The following is a 20,109-nucleotide window of genomic DNA, read 5'->3' as shown; positions in this document are numbered from 1 at the left end:
TGACATTTCACTGATATGGTCATTCCCTCCAGAGGAGAAAGAAAGATAGATAGATTTACCAGCGAGGACATGAACAAATTTTAATATGTTTTAGAAAGATTTAATCCAAGTAAGAATAATGGAAGCTTTCTGTTTTTATTATTATTTTATTATTATTATTATTATTATTATTATTATTATTATTATTATTATTATTATTATTATTATTATTATTATTATTATTATTATTATTATTATTATTATTACGTAGCTAGCCAGGGAGGTGCAGATATGTTTGTAGTCTCTGGAATCGCCAAGGAGAAAGTACAATTTCATGTTTGCCTTAGCAGACAGGCTTCAAAACGGATAGGGAGTTGGAGATTTAATATGTAAACAGCTGCCCCCAAGATCTTTTGAAAGCTGGTAAGCTGACCTTGAATGCTGAGTGTTGAGTGGAGTTCTTGTTAACTCCCACTCTGACAAGAACTATGTTACCAGAGCTGTATTCTTTTGTTAACGTACCTTCACTTTCTTCAGGATGGGGCCAAAAGTGGTTGGTTCTGTGACCTAATGTTTGGTGCTGGCTGCATTATTAATGATCAGTTATTGCCATTCTTTGTGGGGTGACTGGCAAAGAAAATACTGTTCGTAATAGAATTTACGTTCCTTGCGTTTTTCTTCGAGTGAATAGAGCAACGCAGTTTCCACTTGAAAAAGTGAAAAGAAAATCTGTGGAAGGGATTTTGAAGATGTGTCGATGATTTTTACTATTTTTCTTTTGGCTCTCAACCAAAATTAATATAATATCTAAAGAAAACGAAGCAGAAATATTACAAAATGAGTTTGAGATTATGCATCACAGTTTTCTTAGATAAAAACGTTGACTACTGTTTGTGAAATAGCATGCTGTACAGAGACCATCTTTATTTTATCAACAATAATGCCATATATATATAGGTTGTTTAGGCCTTGCTAATGCATGCTTATAGTATTCTGTATAATGAGGTGCAATTTTGAAGCTTTGAAGGTGAAGTGCTTAGAAAATCATATATTCAAGGCATGGATGTAATGTCTACGTATTCAAGGCATGGATGTAATGTCTACGTGGGTGTTACTAATCTTTATGGATAAAAAGATGTCATAAGTTAGAATTAGGTGTAAATATATATAAAGTTGTATGATAAAGATAGGTGCCATGAATAAATGTGTAGGTTGTATGGGTTTAGGTTAATGTTTGCAGATGATACCATCCAGATTGTAGAAGTAAAATGGAAACTTCGGACATTAGTATAAGACGTGAAGCTGAAAGTGAAGAAGCTCCATTGCTTTACTAAGATTCGAACCTTTTAAAGAGGGTTAGGTTAACTTCACTTTGGCTAACTTCTTCATACAGTTGCCGCTTTAGTTCCAGGACGCTTTCGTTGGTTTTAGGATGTGCAGGAGTGTGTATGGTATGGAGGATGTGTCCGTCTGTGTCCATAATTTTTTATGAAGCTACCAAATATGTCCATTTTTTTTTAGGCTACCAAGTTTTTGCTTCGTTATCAAAAGCGCTTTGCCAGTTTGTGAAATTAGGGGTCTAAATAACATAGTTTCTCGAGCATAACTTAAACATTACAGCTGGATCAATAATAGACTTAATCATACTTGGCACTCCACCTGTGAAACCATTTCAAATGCCCTTGACCCTAATTTCATACTGGGGCTCTGTTTTTGGGGCATTCAGCCTTTTACAAACTCATCTCTCCCTAAGGAATTTGTTGTGTAGTTATCTGCCCTTTGGACACACATTTCATCAGACGAAATCCTTTTAAAAGAGAATTTGACCGTACTTTTGGAGAGTATTTCCTCTTCCAGCGTTGCATAGTCGTTTAAAAAGGATACTCTGGAAACAGATGTGTTGTGGAGAGAGTGAGAACAAAAGCTTTGTTGCTGCTGCCTGTGTATGTTTGTAATGCTGGCCCTGACTTGCTGGGAGGACCATTCACTGGCCGGAGGGTTTTGTGGGAAGGAGAGGGGCGGGGGCAGGGGGCGGGGGGAGGATCTTTTCTGAGTGGAAAATAGCTCTGTAGAAAGAGAGACTGAAGGGAGAGGTGCGATTGTTTGTTGATCTGTCTGAACCTTTTGGAAATAAGTCAAATGTTTGCCAGTTTTTTCCTCTCTCCTCCCTTTTTTTATTTTATTTATTTTATTTTATTTTTTCGCCGCCGACTACGAAAGTCTGTCTTATGTCCGGCTATGTGCTCACCATGATTATTCCTGTAGTTGACCTGAGAGACATCTTGGGTTGCTGCTTAGGGTCAGTTACCCATAGCATTGCTTTGTTCATTGGTCCTTATTCGTCCTTATTCGCCCGGAGGATACTGCTTCGGCGTGAGAATGGAAAAGGACAAGGAGGTTTAATAGGGAAAAGGACACCTTTTGTTAAGAATTAGGGTTTAGAGGTCCAGGTTTAGCGGAACGGATACGAGTGTCGTTAATGAGGTGTTATAGGACCTGAACGGACAGGTAGATCGGCAAGAGTGGGGACGCTTTAATCCTTTAATTGCTATGCATATGGTGGGTTCAGTAAATCACTTGTTCCAACATCAGTCGTCCTCTTTACCTTGGTCCTGCCTTCGCTCAGATGGTTGGTTTCTTTCGCGGTGTCTTTGGGATAATATATTGTTTATGTGTAGCATTTAGATGCGCAATTATATGTTCTGTAGTGCTGAGTTTTAGGGACAAGTATTTATATAGGATGACTGTATAGGGAATGAGAGAGTTACAAGGAGTTACTAAGATTAGGATGTCTCAAAGACTTGTTAGTCCATCCAAGGAGATATAGTGTGCTCAGTTATCTCTAGGAGCAGATTTTACTGTTCATTCACAGTGTCCTAATGAGTTTTTCTAGCTTCCTTTTGAACTCTTCCACACTATTATTACTGTTTACAACTCCTGGTGGCAGAGAGAGAGAGAGAGAGAGAAAGTTACAAATCTGTTTTCATTGAAAGAAAGACGTCGTTGAAAACGAGTATCGAAGGCCATTAAAGTCCGTCAATTACGCCATCAGCAAACGCCGCCATCTCCAATCCCTTTGACGACTTTCTCCGGCTCCTTAATGGAATGGGAAATGGATTAGTGGTTAATTGGGAAAGCTGCTCCCAAGGTGTTTAGGAGAGAAAGGATCTATTGACTGCTGCCCTTTCTTTCTCGGCCGTTTGGCGACTTGACCGTGTTTGGCTTCGATTTGTCTACTCTGGATGTGCTCAGGTCGGTCTCTGCTTTGATTGGTTCTCGAATCCCTGGAACTTTCTCTCCGTCGAGACCATTTATTTACACTTCAATTGTGCGCCTTGTTCGTATATATCCCTGGTTTCATTCTTCTCGAGTTTGCCATCGTCTCTCTTTAAAGTGGACTTTTTCACTAGGCCCACCGGTACCTTCAGTGTTCACAAGCATATGATTGTATTTTTTAAACTTCTTGGCTTTGCTTGTTAGTGCCGCAATCTTTTCAAAATTTATGCCAGCAACAATAATGATAAATTCTAACCCCCCCCCCCCCCACAACTTATGGCTAGCTGCAGTAATGTTGTTTAATGTCTTAAGAATCTGCAACTGATCCTCAATTATTTCTGAACTACAGAATTTGCTGTGTGAGAAGTCAAGATATACCAAGGGGGCTGCTTGCTTTTACCACTGATTTCGTTAGTACGCAGTCCAACCATATTGTTTAGCGACATGCAAGGCCCTACTGACTGTTAAAGCTTTATTAAAATCTGGACTCGATGAATCTTAGATGCGTTTCTGAGTCTGTGCGAATGAGTAAAGAAAAGGGGAAGTCGTCATTTGTTAACAGAATGTACCAGAGTGCAAAAGCATGGCAATGCGGAGTTAATTATGTTATTGATTCTACAATCCAGACATTATGGAGCCGTGCCGTGCATATGACATTGCACGGCAGTCGCCTTTATGAATTTACCTAATTGCTCGCACACATGAAATCATATATATATATATATATATATATATATATATATATATATATATATATATATATTTATCCTATATATATATATATATATTAATTATATTATTATATTATATAATTATATTATATATATCATATATATATATATATATATTTATAATGTATGTATTTTATGTCTTAATGTCCATTTTTATGTATGATGGTATGTATGTAGGAAGGTATTTAGTATATATATGTGTGTGTGTGTGTGTGTGTATGTATGTATGTGTCTGTGAGTCGTAATTAGAGAACCTAAAAGCTCGTGTAGTAAAATGAAACTTTTAAGTGGTTACATCTGTCTTCAGGTGAATTGAAAGAGAGACCTATTCTTGTCAGATTAAGCCAGGCTCTTGTTTAAAGAGCAATCTGCAAAATGTATATTAGAATGTACAACTCTAATTGGCTAAACACAAGAGCAGGTTGTCCCCGGGGGCTAGGCCATTGAGAAGCAAAGGTTAGTTGCAAGCACTCTCCTGGAGACTTCGAAGTAACGCCAGCAGGACCAGTGGGTCCTCATTATGAGGTGACCGAATTTGATGTCGTTTTAATAGTTCCATGTTGGACATCAACCACTGAATCACACTTTTACTGGTATGTTGATTAATAGATATTGTTGGTTTTACGGAAAACTGCTGTTGCTGGGGTTTTCCGTTTATAAGGAAGGAGCTTTAAAACAAGGAAGAGTAGTTCTGGTTGATGCAATGTTCCGAGTCCCGTACATGGAAAAGTGGACTGGTTTCTTGCTTGTATCTGATAGATAATTTTTTATTAATAAGCTGATGAGGGAAGTTCCGATGGTCTTCTGATAGGTGAAAATGTGGGTTGTTTTCGCAGAGATGTTTTTGTAGCCTTTTTAAAATTTATTTGTTTATTTTATTTATTTATTTTTTTTACCCTCTGCACATGCTGACGTTGGGGGGATTGTTTACAGTGTTACCTCTGTTTTAGATTTTAATAAGTCTTGTTAATTGCCTTTTATGTGATGAAATTTGGTTTTTGGTATAGCTAATTTTATTCTTGGAACAAATATTAAGAGCTCTGGGCAAGAGATTGCGTACCATTCTTATTATTTTATTTTTCATTATACGTAATAGACTTCCTGTTATTAAAATGTCCAGGAAAGATATTTGCCTTACATTTCTTTTCATTTGAGTTTAATTTTAGAAACCAGTGATTTCAGGCTGTTAAATAAAAGGTTTCAGAATGTTTTTCCTCTCAACAATTCAAGATCTCGTTAAGTAGCGAAACCGTGCCATGTTAACGGGATGTATATTTGGGTTATTGGCGTTTCAACCCCTCTCCCACACGCACACATCTACGTATTTGATAATGGGGCACCGATCTTGAATTCACAATGACCGTTGCCGCCCACCATTCAACCCAGGGTCAGTTAAGTTCATGGGGCCAGCAACCTCATCCTTAAAAGACCTGTTGAGAACTAGAAGGCTTTATCCTTGCACCACAATTGCTGGAGTGGAGAAAGGCTCACGGTAGAAGAAGAAGAAAAAAAAATAAATTGAAAAACTGGCTTCTAAACCCTGAAATTGTATGTGATTCACTTTTGTTTTTTTTCGTTTTCATGTAAAGTCTTAATTTAGAATGAATCATGGCTTGGAGCCAGTGGTAACACTTGCGGTTTTTCTAGAAATTACTTGAGTTAATATTTGGCTATATACGTGTAACACAAAGAAAACGATTTACGAGTGATGTTGGGTTGAGAGAGAGAGAGAGAGAGAGAGAGAGAGAGAGAGAGATTGCGAACAAAGACTCGGTAAAAGTTCCGGCAAGAATGAAATTTTAAGAGAAAGGCAAACCCAGTCACGACGTGGTTAAGTGAGGAAGCGTTGTAATTTTTTTCTTTCTTTCTTTTCATTCTCTCTATACGTACCTCATAATCGATTGTAAAACCGACAGTCGCAGTTTCAGACTTCTACCTTTTTGGCCTGTAGTTGAATTTAATATCGAGGAGACGAATCAGTAAAACCTGGTTTGCGTGAGTTGGCGATGTTGCCACGTTGACGCTGCCTTGAGAATGAAGCAAAAGTTATGAGCACCGTTTTCAAGTGCAACACAAAATATACTCGAATATGATGAATTTGAGTATATTTCCGACCAGTTTGTGTTATTTTCACTTATAGTATGCATAATGGCACTTGTGGGAAACGGCAGTTTCATTTTAAAGTTGAGTTTCCAGAGTCTGGTTGACCGCAAAGGAAAGGGAAACGAAGAAAGTATCAAATGGCGGGTTTTAGTAATGCAATAGGCCGCATTTTAACATAATCAAAGAAGCCCAACTTCCTTTTAGTGACAGTGCTACTACTGTTGAAGTTTAATGATTGTGGGGTATGTCAGGTGTGTTGCAATGATTTGATACTCAGAGGGCGAAGGCAACGCTGTGTGGTATTGGTACCGGTATGCACATTAATTATTTGCAGTACTTACTGCACCTAATTATGAAACTTAACGTCCTGCTGTCAAGTGATTGCGTGGTGGTGGACTACATGACATGAATATTCACGAAAGCAAATTCTTTCTTCAGACTATCGTGGTAGCCTATGTCTAATCGGGCGCCATTCGGGCCATGGGATGACTGGACATATTTTCAAGCTCATTCCTAAGCATATCACGTTGTATCTGGTTCATCTCTCTAGTTACGTTGCGCCTTTGTTCTTTTGAGTGTTCGTTGCATCGTTCCTTCCCCGAGAGAAAGTTGGCTTTGCCAGGTCGCTAGATCCCGTGTAGGCAAGTGTTCGTGTTTTTTTGTTTTTTCGTGAGAAACCCACCCGGAACCTTTTAACATACGGCAGGGTTTTATGGCAGGTGTTGACTTGTTGGCGAATCGTACCCCTCATTTTGTATTCTTCATCTGCTCTTCGAGTCATGGTGGGGACTAGCCAGGACCAATCACTCATTCAAGGAAGGGCCAAGTCATCATGGGTCCTGCCACCGTCGTTACTCAAATCGACGACTCTAGGGGAGTTGAAGTTGTGCATTTTCCAATTTGTCAGATGTGTAATTTATGCAGTTCAGCAGCTTGATTAGTGCTCCTTTTAAGGAAACTTCTCTGGTACTTTGGGCATTTCCATGGCTAATGTCGAGTTGCGTTTGTGGTATGCTGTGCATTTTCGTGTAAATAAATGTTGTTGATTTTCAGTGCCATGCTTCGTACGCTTTTTTACAAGGGCTTTGATTTTGATGAAAATATTGGTTTTTATATTTGTTTATATTTCTGAATCATCCCCGAATATACGGTGGAATTTGTCTCGCAACCAAAACTTTATGGTGGATCGACCAGTTTCAATTACATTATCTACCCTGATTATTACTGTAATTGCTATTGGAAACGTAGTTTGCTTAGTTTTTGAACACCAAATGTTTTTCTTTAATAGAACGTATACTAAATATCCTGTTTATTCATATAGTATAAATCATTCATATAGTATAAATCAGAGTCAAGTACGCCATATAATTGGTCTTTCTGTTAAGGTGGATAACCTTGAAAAAAAACGTAGTTTTTTACAACCAGGAAGTCATTTCCGTTATCTGCCATTGGTTTACCAGAGTCGTTTTGGGTTTGCTTTTAGTTTGATTCCTATCATTACTTGGGGAAGTTGGGGGGGAGCTTGGCTTTCGCTGGGAGAAAGCTGCGTGTCAGTAGTAGTTGACTTTCGAGTTCTCCTTTCTGTTTGTGGTGAGTAGAAACTCCTTTATAAAACTCTCGGTTATGATTCCTTCAGAGGAAGCTTTGTCCCAGTTCGTTTTCCCGGATCTGCATTAATCGAAATTTTACTTCATTCGTGCTGATTTTACCCGTTGTCAATAGAGGAACTGAGGCCTAAGATCTTTAGAGAACTCTCTTTCCGCATTCTTCCTGAATAGTATAATTATGAAGCATAAGTTATCTGAAGGTCTATTTATAGCCCTTGAAACTTTATTTATATCACTTGACTGTTCTTGAATCAGAACAAATAAGAAGTAGAATCATAACTAAATTACTCACATTCGGCGAAGTACCGTACATAGAGCAAACGAATGGTTAGATTTACGTATTGTGGAATCATTCGTGTCTACAAAACGACTTGCCTTTTCACAAGTACTGTAAATCACAGGTACTATTTCTTTCTGGTTCCCATACTGGATAATGTACTAAGCTGATGGACTAGGCATTTAGCTGTATTGTTTTTGGCAGAGAAATGTACCGGACAGGCTACTCCATATCCTCCGGTGTCAACTAAGTTGACGACTTTGATTTAGTTCTGGATTCGTTGTAATGTTTTGTAAGTGATTTATTGAATAAAAACTTAAAGAAAAAAATTATTTCAGTTACGCTACCAGCATTGGCCGCTTCATAAGTCTGGCGGAAACATGTGAAAAGGTGGCTGAAAATGTACACGCGTGACACCGTCTTGAAAGTCTTTTATGTAAAAGGTGGCCTTCGTGCAAGTTATTCTGAGTGGTAGTGGTAACGAAATTTTTGTTTGTTTGTAAAAGTTATAGTTTATTTGTTGGTATGATGTTTTTACGTTGCATGGAACCAGTGGTTATTCAGCAACGGGACCAACAGCTTTACTTGACTTTCGAAACGCGTCGAGAGTGAACTGCTATCACCGTAAATATACTTCTCTAACCCCTCAATGGAATGCCCGAGAATCGAACTCGCGACCACCGAAGTGGTACGTCAACAGCATATCGACCACGCCACTGAGGCGCTAAAAGGTTTATTGTGCTGCACTATTTCATAATTTTCCGTACAAGGAGATGCACTCACTCCAACTTTGGTTACACACAAGGTCTTGGTTACACATCAATGCAATTATGAATATATGGAAAGGATTAGGTCTAATTTCGTCTTGTTATTTGAAAATCATGAACTGTCCCTATTTGAGAACATTCCGCGCAGCGATTGTGTCGTGGAATGTTGTCATGATAAGCGAACCTACCCGATTAGCACCATACGAGAGAAAGCTCGCCTTCGCTGAGCCTCAGTTCCACCGTTAGAACTTACTTTTTTAGAGAGGTGATGCTTTCTTTCAAAGTGCGTGGTGGAGATTCTAATGCTCCACCCGTGATTCATGGGTGGCCTCTGAGTCTTTGGTGGGCGCGGGTGAATGGAACTACTGTAACATCTGGTTTGGTCGAGTGAGTAGGTGTTGCCAGTTTGCACGTAGATATTTAATATTATTATCTTAAATGTTATTATAATAATCCCCGCATTTTACGACGTATTTGAATGAGGGAGGGAGAGGTAAGGCTTCTAAAACAAAGATCTTAGGGAGAGCTTCATGTAGCCTGGGGGTCGTGTGTGACACCTCATCGCATAACGTGAAACCAGACACTCGTTTTCCTTTCTCCGTTGTCAGAGTTGCCGCCGGTACCCCCCAGACCTCTACCCTCCCATTTTCCATTTTCCCCTCCTCCTCCCCATCCCCCATCCCCCCTCCACCATTGTGCCGACCCTCTCCGCTTACTCCTCTCAGGCCATCTTGTATGTCTACTTGCTATGGTTCAGCAGTTCCATTCCCTTTTGAGGCTGGTTCTTCACCGCTTTCTTTTGTCTTGCTTTCATACTGGCATGTTCTTGTGTGTTTGTGGTGTTCTGCTTCTCAACGGAAAATTTTCAGACGGAGAACAACTTGGAAACATTTCTCAAAATTTTTGATAATATAATATAGTAGTAGACCTTAATTCTACCTGTCACAGCGGCACTAGGCGAGGTTACTACAAAATGGATGTAGATTCATCCTCCCAACGAATTATACATCAGGATTCATAAAACATAACTCGAAATTAATCATGTCAGCCCGTCAATAATGAACAGCTAAAACGTCACACCACACACACACACACACACACACACACACACACACACACAGAGAGAGAGAGAGAGAGAGAGAGAGAGAGAGAGACATACTATCGGCCCTAAGCTTAGTTTCATCCATCCCAGCTGTTGTACTTGTGAGGGCGTAATTGGAAAAGTACCTTCACGTACAAAGAATGTCGGAGGGCAGAACGCTAATTTGTTTCATAGACTGAATCATAGCTCATTTGTAAGGGTTTTTCTCGCTGTTACATTCAGTATTTCTTATTTTGACGTGAAGTCCAAGTAACTACAGATTAAGAACACAGATGAAGGGTAGAGATAGTACTGAGTGTTTTAATGAGATTCTCTCTCCTTCCGAGCTATTTTCATTTTGATTCGTCAAATCTAATCGTTTTAAATCATGTTAATCGCCTTTTACATAACAGTCCGGAAGTGTTGTTTTAATTCATGATTAGCATTCCATGGATACCTTTTTTTTTCTTTCTTTTTAGCATCTTGGTCAGGCTTAACACAATAGGCCCCCCTCCTTATTTTAGGCTTATCTGTTCCCAGTGGAACCACTTTATTTTAGATGCCCTTTTTTTAGGGGGGGAAAATAGTGCCGAGTGGAGGTAAGTGTATAGATTTATGTACGTCGTTTGTTATGCGGAGAATAACGTTGCTTCGAGTCATAATTTTGGCTGTAGCGTGAAGTAGCTGTGCTGGCAGAGGCCTGTAACCTCCGCCCCTCCAACTACCTTAGGGAGGGAAGAGGAATTGAAGTGAAGGGCAATGGTAGGTAAATGTGTGGAGAACTGGGTTTCAGGGCTGGTAAGTGATGAGGGAGATGGACATAGTCGGTATAGTTGTTAAGGGTTCTCCTTATTGTTTTTCCGCTCCGTGAAACATTTTTTTTTTCGCGTTGAAAGTGTAGGATAATCTTTAGGAAAAACCCTGTATAATAATATTATTATATACTATTTAAACAACTGGACCTCAGTATGAGTGATTGTGCCCTGCTTAAGAAGGTCGGAGGACTATTTTTCAAACGCCAAAATTAAAACTTTCAACAACAAGTAGATTTTTGTATCTGCTTGTTCTAGGGCTTGTTATACCAACAAACCAATGCGACATAGTTCAGGGAAATCAGAAGAAAACAATTCAAGTTAATGTCTCAAGTTTTGTCTAGTAGTAAGCAGAACTGAAGGGCAAATTCTTAAGATATTTCAGATGTCATGAAGTTTATAGTGGTTTTTAATTAAAGAACAAAGTGAAATGTAAGATGAGACTGGAAAGGTTTCCCATTTTATTTTGGTAATTGAATAATAACATCTTTTTAAATTTGACACGCCCGGCACACATGAGATTCGAAGTCATAGACTAAATGAAAATTGTAAAGATTTTTTTTTTTTACGCAAGTTAAAACTATTATCCCGTTTTATTATTTGATATATTTGTCTTAAGCTTCTGATGACTTCGATCTTGAATAATTTCAACAGTTTTAAAGAGAGAACAGTGGACTTCGTAATAATATGACTTAAGATACAATAACATGACTTAAGATGCAGGGGCAAAGTGTTAAATCTAAAGCAGTATGTACTTAGATCATACTGCACTTTCAACTCTCAAAAGAGGAAACCAATTCTCTTGTTCAAGTTCAGTAAATACTTCAGAGAAGAAAAAATACTTAAAATGACGTATTTGTCACCGTACATCGACTCGAGTTTTAGTGGATTAGGTCTAAATTTTGCATCTCCCCATTAGTTTGATTCGTAATACGTTCAAGGGATAAGCGATTCTGATAGATCTTGGGGTGTCATTTTTCCTTAGAGTAAATGTCCACAAAAATGTATTAGGAATGTATCGGAAATTGAAGTGTTCTTTGTCTCTGCTGCTGTTGTTTGATCGTTTGTATTGATGGGGTGAATCAACAATATCTGCTGGCTTTGATAAGCTTTTCATCGCCTAACGCGTTGCTCAGTATCACGAGAGAGAGAGAGAGAGAGAGAGAGAGAGAGAGAGAGAGAGGAGAGAGAGAGAGAGAGAGAGAGAGATTTTAAAGATAAGAAGCAGAATGATTGTGGAGAGAGCGAAAGGCGAGTGGGAGAGCCTGTTAAGTTTTTAGTGATTAATTAATGGTGGAGTTGGTAGGGAGAAGAATGTGGCAGGGTGGAAGATTCCTCGCGGACGGCCTTGCTGCCTTATATGGAAGTCTTCTGTAATGACTAATAGGGGATAGCGGAGTAGGACTCGCTCTTAGGTGCAGAGAGAATATAAAACTCCTCTAAATGTATTCGTGGACACCATCACAGGAGATCTGCAGAGTTGTTGCAGTCATCTGTTGACTTTGAATTCCTGAGAGAGAGAGAGGAGAGAGAGAGAGAGAGAGAGAGAGGATTTTTTACAGTTTGTGAAACGCACCACACAACAAATATCATTATCATCATTATTATTATATTCTATAGCATTATTAAAGAGAGAGAGGGTCTTATGGCTATCGTAATTGGTTTCATTCCTGTACAGTTTGGCGAGGGTTACCTCATGGAGCGCCCCCCCCCCCCTTCTTCTGTATAATGGTTTTAAAATTTGACGTTTTGTAGTGAGTAGAAAAGTCCATTGTAATTTTATAAGCATCTCTATCTTTCCATCCCCCCCCCCCCCACCCCCCCCCCCCCTTCATGGGTGTGATTCACGACAGTTGACAAACAACCAGGTACGCAATTCGCTGCTCAGGTCAACAAAAGAGGCGTACTGAGGCTGAGGAAACGGGTTCTTTTATTCGTCGAGAGAGAGAGAGAGAGAGAGAGAGAGAGAGAGATTGTCTTTGTTAAGGTTCGAGAGGGAGCTTCTCTTTGTTGGCTACAATAGAACGAGTTTTGTAAGGTACTACCAAGTTCACTCATCTCCGCATACGAGATGTTTGGAAGCACCGTCCCTCTCAGCGTCTTTGCTTTTTTATTATTACTATTTTTTTTTCTCTCTCTCTTTCTCAGGCTCTCCTCCTTTTCTTCATCTCTTATTTGGGCATCACGAAGTACTGTTGGAGTATGGTCTTGAAGGTAGAATATTCATACAGGTTAATAAAAGCACCGGGAAAAGATGTAGATATAATACTGATTTTTCTTGAACAACTGTATTAATATTTGTACTGTCGTAATCAGGTTCAGGTTCTTTTACTGTTAGCACATGTTTCTTGTGTGCTTGGGTTCAGATTATGTTATGTTATATAGTATTCGTTTCACTACTACTATTTTTTGCTTACTCGGGGAGTAATCCTATAAACTACTTTGTTGTTATCGCTGTTGTCGTTGCTGTTGTTGCTCTTGCTGTTGTTGCTGTCGTTGCTGTTGTTGCTCTTGCTGCTGTTATTCTTGTTGGTGAGGTAGGGAGGCCCTAAGGAAAAGCTTAAAAAGTTCGACAAAAGGTGTTTCGCGTTGAGTTAAAGATTTAGGAATTTTAGGATAGGGCATTTATGATTTATTTTTTAGAATGAAACTTAAAATGATGTGCATGTTAAACAGAAAGAATGGTTCAGGAGGGAAAAGTCATTGCCACAGGAAGTAGTACTACGCGGCCTCACATGGCATCGTCGTTGCGAGAAATTATTGTTTGGTTAAGTCATTATTATTTTTGACAAGTCTACTAATGATCACGTTCACGGAAAGTATGAGATCCCGGTTTCCGGTCTAGGCCTGCTCCCCTTGCGAACATCTGGCACGAGAGGATTATAATTATTCACAGACGGAAATGACTTCTTGTGGTTATGTGAGATTCTCTGTAAAAGGAGCGCTCATACCACCGGTTTTGCCATGCTTCCCACAGACTGATAATTGTAGGCTATGGGGATCCCTTTTGGTTTAACATCAGCATCGTCATGTTATTATTATAATTCAGAAGGTTTGTTTGTTCTCCAATGTTAATGAAAAATTCCACTTGGAAGTCAGTGTTTGTAACGAGACAAAATTCTACCATTTCTCCAGTGGAATGTCATTAAACAAGTAAATACTTCATGTTATATATTTCATTGCAGTAAGATGCCTGGTGAGCATTGTCTTGTTTTTTTACGGTTGTTATGGTACTTTCAGACTGTGTTTTTTGGACAGGCTTCAGTCTCATCTCAGTCTTGGTAAATCCAAATTATGATTACCAGTCTGCCTAAATCCTAGCTTTCTCGAAGTGCCATTCACGTACTATCCTGGAGGAAAGTGTATTTTTGGGGGGTGGGAAGCAGACTGGAGGGAATTAATGGATGGTCCTGGTATGTGGACAGTTTTATCGCTGTGAGAGAGAGAGAGAGAGAGAGAGAGAGAGAGAGAGAGAGAGAGAGAGAGAGAGAGCGCAAACCTTACAAGTGCGAATGAAAGACAGCGTTTTATAACCGGATGAGCTAAGCTCAGTGACAACGAGGAACAACTTGCATTGTTTGGCATCAAAATGCGAGCCCCGTATATCACCTGTGGCCGAAAGGCGTGAGAAAGCGCCATTACTTGAGCGTCCACGGACTCCAGCGCTGACCTATAGCAAGTGCAAGTAGTGAAGCAACCTAACGGTATGTCCACCCGGGGGTACACCATCCTAATTACCATACCAGTAGAACTATGTGGATGGAGTTCGCAGCATCAGGTGATCTATTCATCGCGCTTTTCTGGAAGGAAAGAATTCGTCGAGAGATGACGGGCTCACGTGGCATTTTGAAAAGGAACTGGGAAATATAAGGAGAGAGATTAGGCCTGCTTGGTAAATTGGTACCTACCGTCAGGATGATTGGGGGGAGGGAGTGGGCGAGTTGGTTCAGGCAAGGGTCCAGGAATGGGCGATCAGGTGTTAGGAATGGGATGAAGTAAACCTAGAATTGGTACAGTGTTCAGGGAGGAGAGACGAGAACCGGTCCTGGTTACAAGGCATCCAAACTATTTGTGTTGGCTAATGGGAGAGAGAGAGAGAGAGAGGAGATAAGAGAAGAGAGAGAGAGAGAGAGAGAGAGAGACGAGAGAGAGATGACCGGGGACGGAGTCGAGAAGAGGAGAGAGAGAGAGAGAGAGAGAGAGATTAAACATGTAAACCTTGCTCAGCATCATTTGCAGTCGTTAAGCGAATCGTAATTTGCGTTTATGGGGGGGCCCTTAACTTTGCAGAATTGATATGACTGTATTATGAGGTTTCTCATTATAAATTATAGCAATCTCTAAAAATGTTGTATGTTTGCGAATGATTTCAGTTTTTAGGAGTACTGTATTCCGATGTTTTTATTATACCTTGGATTTATTTACAAGTTAAATATTCAAGTGGACTTTGCAGAGTTATTGTGGTATGTTCGTTTTTCCTTTTTTTTATTTTCATTATTTTTTGTTTTTGTTTTTTAGGAGTGGCTAGAGATGCTGTGGTGACTTGAGCGTAGAATCCCAGCGAATCCCTTAGTTTCTGCTCTTACAGGTCAGAATTTTGAATACTGAAGGTTCAGAATTCACAAGTTTGTTTTCTCCTTTTTTTGTGGTGGTTAAATTGAGATTAATTTGGGTTAAAAATGATTAATATTTATTGTTGGTGAAGACGTACTTCCACTTCTGTGATGATGGTTCACGCCCTTAAATTGAAGTTTTCTAGAATCGACAACATACCCAGTTATATATACTATATATTATATATATATATATATATATATATATATATAATATAATATATACACACACACACACGTATACGTATAGGTATATATATCTATAACTGGTATGTTGTCAATTCTAGAAACTTCAATTTTTAAGGAGGAACAGGATAGCCAGAAATCTGTTTATATTTTAATGTCCTTCTATAGATACGTGCCTAGGTGACCTCGTCTGTGGCTCTGTTTAGTATTCTCAGAAATACTAATGTCTGATGTTACCACGTCTTCTGGCTATCCTGTTTCCCCGTTCATACATACATATTTATTATATATACATATATATATATATATATATATATATATATATATATATATATATATATATATATATATATATATCTCACACTGTCGTTCTTTCTTTAAACAAGGCCTTTCGTTCTGCCATGCATTCTTGCTTCTCGACTTCCTAAAAGTCTTATTCTCCTTCTCCGTGCCAATCCTTCCAGATTATACACTTCTTTTTTTTTCTCTCACCAAATAACCTTCTCCAATATGTTCACGTGACACAAAGCGTGACATTACGCTGATCAATATATTCCTCCAGGGTAATCTTTCTACTTCACCCTTCGTGGTATTTTCACACTTCTCAACGAGCAAGGTGACATTTCATGAATTCTTACCGAACTAAGTGTTAAACTGCATCAAAGATTGCTTTGCTGGTTTTTTTTATGCGTACAAAGATTGACTCCCCCATCTGTTCTCCACTTTTAGGAGTAACTAGGCTAGAACTGGACTTTGTGGAGCACCAGACAACTGTAGCTGGTTTGGATAGCCTAATTCCTCATTTGGTTTGCCAGGCATGTATGGCGTATTGGAAGGTCTCTTCTTCCATTGTATTTGGTTAGTTCACTTAACAGGAATTGTACGGATTAGTAGTAATCAATATTTTTACTCTGCAGATTTTAATGAGTCGTTTCTTTTGTGGTTATTTCGTCTTTAAACTAGACATTCCTTGTCCCGCTGGTCAAAGAAAGCCGTGTCATCATATCCCTTATGACTTGGACCCGGAATGGGAATGTGCAGAGGAGTGTTGTGTCGGTAGGCTGTCATATTTTGTCAGGGGAATGTGGTAAGTGAGTCATTCACTTTAGGAAACCAATACATTTTCCACTTTCTGGCTTTGTTCGAGCATGAGATTGGAAAAATGGAGTTTTTTTTTTTTTTTTTTTTTTTTTTTTTTTCTTTATACCCGTCCTGCATATCTAGCTCAGATTGGTTTCCGGATTCACGGGAACTGTGTAGTATTTGTTTGCTTTCTGGTAGATGATCTGTTATCTTTAATACAAGACCCGAGTACGAATAATGAGATGTAAAGATTTAGATTTTTTTTTCAACTAGCCTAATTGGGTTATGTTGATCTCGTAGAATATTTAGCTCGTGTTTGTTGTCTGGTCGGCTTCATCGTTTTCATTCCAGTGCGATGTTTGTCTTGTGGTTCGGAGAATGCTGACTTTGTTATTTTTACTTTAGTTTTTCACAAGTATTCGTCTTAATCGAGTGTTATCAATTCCTTTAGCCATGATGATCGAATGTATGCTGTCAGCAGTGCCACGGGTAATTAATTATGTACCCATAAGTTCAGAAATGTTGTTTATTTGGTTGTGAATGTTCAGGGAGAATAAATAGTACAAATCTCATTACAAGACGTCATGGGGCCTGCATCCGAAGGAGGTTATTTCTTCCGACTGAATTATCGCATACATAAATTGTTTAGCACTGAAAATATGTTTGGCCTTCACCTTGCGTATATAAAAAACTTTTTTTTTTCTCTCTCTTCTTACTTTCAAGTACAAGTTTCCCAGCGTTGCAGGAAGTGAAAAGGAGCAGTATGTGGCGGCTGTTTAGAAGAATTACCTGGCGCAGCCTTGAAAACAACCCCTAGCTCTTGGTAGGAATGGGACAGGCTGTAGTGCGTTAAGGAAAATTATTGTACGGAGGTGTTGTGCTCGAAGGAGTTCCTCTCTCTCTCTCTCTCTCTCTCTCTCTCTCTCTCTCTCTCTCTCTCTCTCTCTCTCTCTCTCTTGTACTTCCATTACCTCCTGAACAGCCTTTGTGTTATACATGCCAATCCCCTGGTCCGCCCGTTTTTACCGTTATAGGATGTAATTGCTCAGAACCTTGAATTATTCCCCCCCCCCCCCCCCGCCTCCCCCCCCCCCCCCCCCCATCCTCCCCCCATAGCCCCCCCCCCCATCCTGTCCCGTACCCCCCCCCCCCCCCCCCCCCCGTTATACGGATGTCCCCAAAGCCCCCTCCCCATAAACTGAATATCCCCCCCCCCCCCCCCCCCCCCCATTCCGGATTAGGTGGCCTCCCCCATAAACCCCTGAAATTAAATTTCCCCCCCCCCCCCCCCCCCCCCCCCATCCTCCTCTTCCATTTTGGTGTTGAAGAAATGATGTGACTTTAATTTATATTACACCATGACAAGAATGGGCCCGATTCTCTGCGTACACGGCCAGCATTGCAGTCGAATAGATTGTAGCCCATTGCCTATGTCGTAAATTTTGGACTGAAACTCACCTCCGACTCAGTATATAACCAAGTCTCTCTCTCTCTCTCTCTCTCTCTCTCTCTCTCTCTCTCTCTCTCTCTCTCTCTCTCTCTCTCTCTCTCTCTCTCTCTCTGCAGTTACAGAAGATTGCATGGATGTAGAATAGAGAGTGGTTGGTTACTTCGTTCCGGGTGGCTACTGATTTATTTGTAATTTCCTTTAATTAACTTTTCGTTTATTGATGGAAGTATCATCATAATTTTCTTCTTATCAGAGTTCTATTTCAAATGTTGTTTCGGTTACTGTCATGGGCGTTTGAAAGCGCTATTTAACTCGTTCACAACCTGTAGAACCACCTTATGTTATGTGTCTAGTATCTTTCAAGTTTGTAAAAGTTACCTATCTAGTCTCATTTTATAGGGAAGGAAAGTGTTTTAAGCTACTTTCCTCAGGAGATAGATGGATAGTCTTGTCTCGACTCTTTAGTGAATAGCTATTTTTTAGGCTTGTTCATTCTCATCCTATTGAGTCTTTGACATAGGTTGGGAGTTAAGCATATGGTGTGAGTTGATTTTTGCGTGTCGTAGCTAAACCCCTGAAGGGTAGCATGCTATGGAATCTCCCAATGAGACCGTTGTGTTGTTTTTTCAATGATATCTTACAATTATATATAATATCTAGTTATACGTACATATATAATTATAAATCTTGTTTGTTTGGGCTACGTGGTCCATATTGGGGAATCTTAGCACATTCATTGCTAATTTTTCTTAAAAGGGGCTGACCAGATTCGAGGCTAGATTAGATTGCCTCTCTCTCTCTCTCTCTCTCTCTCTCTCTCTCTCTCTCTCTCTCTCTCTCTCTCTCTCATATATTTCTCCACAGTGTGTTTTGGTTTTTCCCAGGGAAATAAGGTACATTGGTTAACATACTTGGTTCCAGTATAAACTATTAGTATTTGCGTGAGACCCCGCTGTTTTTTCCTTCAACCTTAAATCTTCAGAGATCTGACCTAACCCCATCTAACCAGACACCATTTTGTTTATTCATAAGGATGTTTTGTCGCTTGTGTATAAGTACACCTTGAGTAGTAATTGTCACGTGATTATGATCTCGGGAATGGTGGCAGCCGTTTGTTTTCGTGGTCAGTGATATCTCTTCCCAGACACTACTGTGGGTGACCTTTTAGCCTGTTGGGATCAAGGTCCAAAGGATGAGGGCAAGCAAGGGCTATACTCTAGACCTTGAAGGGAAGCACGGACTACATACCCAGCCGAATTTAAGCTCTTATCTGTTTACTTCACTCAGACGTTATACTTTTGAATTTGTTTACAATGTCTGCGGGAGTTCGTTTGTCTATCTGTATTGTCTGCCGTCTTTTTTCGATGTAAATTGATACAGTATAGAAATAAGGAGCGCCTCAGTGGCGGGGTTGGTATGGTGTTGGCGTCCCACATCGGTGGTCGCGAGTTCGATGCTCGGCCATTCCATTGAGGAGTGAGAGACGTGTATTTCTGATGAAAGAAGTACAATCTCGACGTGGTTCGGAAGTCACGTAAAGCCGTTGGTCCCGTTGCTGAATAACCACTGGTTCCATGCAACGTAAAAACACCATACAAACAAACAGGTATAGAAATACGAGTAAATGGAATAATGGGAATAAACTTAAGGTTGATGATGTGAATATGGGGTCTCACAGTTAGTTATTGGTGTGTTGTCATTCACACTCTCATTTAGCTGTCCTTAGAGGCCGTATTTTAAGTTTCGTTTGCTAACGAATTTGCGCCAGCTGATGCTATCCAAACAACTTGTAATGTTGCTCCGATGTAAGTCCTACCATTTTCTGTTGTTCACTGCATCTCCTGTGCAGTCTCTCTCTCTCTCTCTCTCTCTCTCTCTCTCTCTCTCTCTCTCTCTCTCTCTGCAATTTTGTATAAGTGCGAAAAAAGTCGTTGACCGTGACGATAGGTAATGTCAAAAGCATCATGATACGCCTGGATATCAACAACTCGTATTTCGAGGTTTAATATAATTGCTGTGTCCACTTTATTGTTTTCTACTATAATTTTTCTGAAGTCCCCTTCAGAAACTGTACTTCTGGAGGTTGTGCTTGTAAATGTTTGACAGGGCGTCAGTATCTACGTAGTACAGTTTAGGTGTGGCTA

The 20,109-nt window shown here is 39.7% G+C and overlaps 1 protein-coding gene across 7 annotated transcripts in view; it reads left to right on the top strand.

Annotated features, from left to right (window-relative positions):
• Positions 1 to 20,109, top strand: part of LOC135200982 (plexin A3-like) — a 112,390-nt gene that overhangs the window by 28,031 nt on the left and 64,250 nt on the right. Inside the window, exon 2 of one of the 7 annotated variants that reach the window (XM_064229772.1) lies at positions 15,152 to 15,221. The exons of 5 other annotated variants lie outside the window; for them this stretch is intronic. The gene's annotated coding sequence lies outside the window, so the exon portion shown is untranslated. Of the gene's footprint in view, positions 1 to 15,151; positions 15,259 to 20,109 lie in introns of all 7 variants that reach the window. One more of the 7 variants, XM_064229773.1, reaches the window with a different exon arrangement.

The sequence above is a fragment of the Macrobrachium nipponense genome, chromosome 27 (assembly GCF_015104395.2).
Source record: "Macrobrachium nipponense isolate FS-2020 chromosome 27, ASM1510439v2, whole genome shotgun sequence".
NCBI classification, from domain to species: Eukaryota; Metazoa; Arthropoda; class Malacostraca; order Decapoda; family Palaemonidae; genus Macrobrachium; species Macrobrachium nipponense.
Note: the sequence above shows the minus strand (reverse complement) of the source record. Positions and strands in the feature narration are given on the sequence as shown.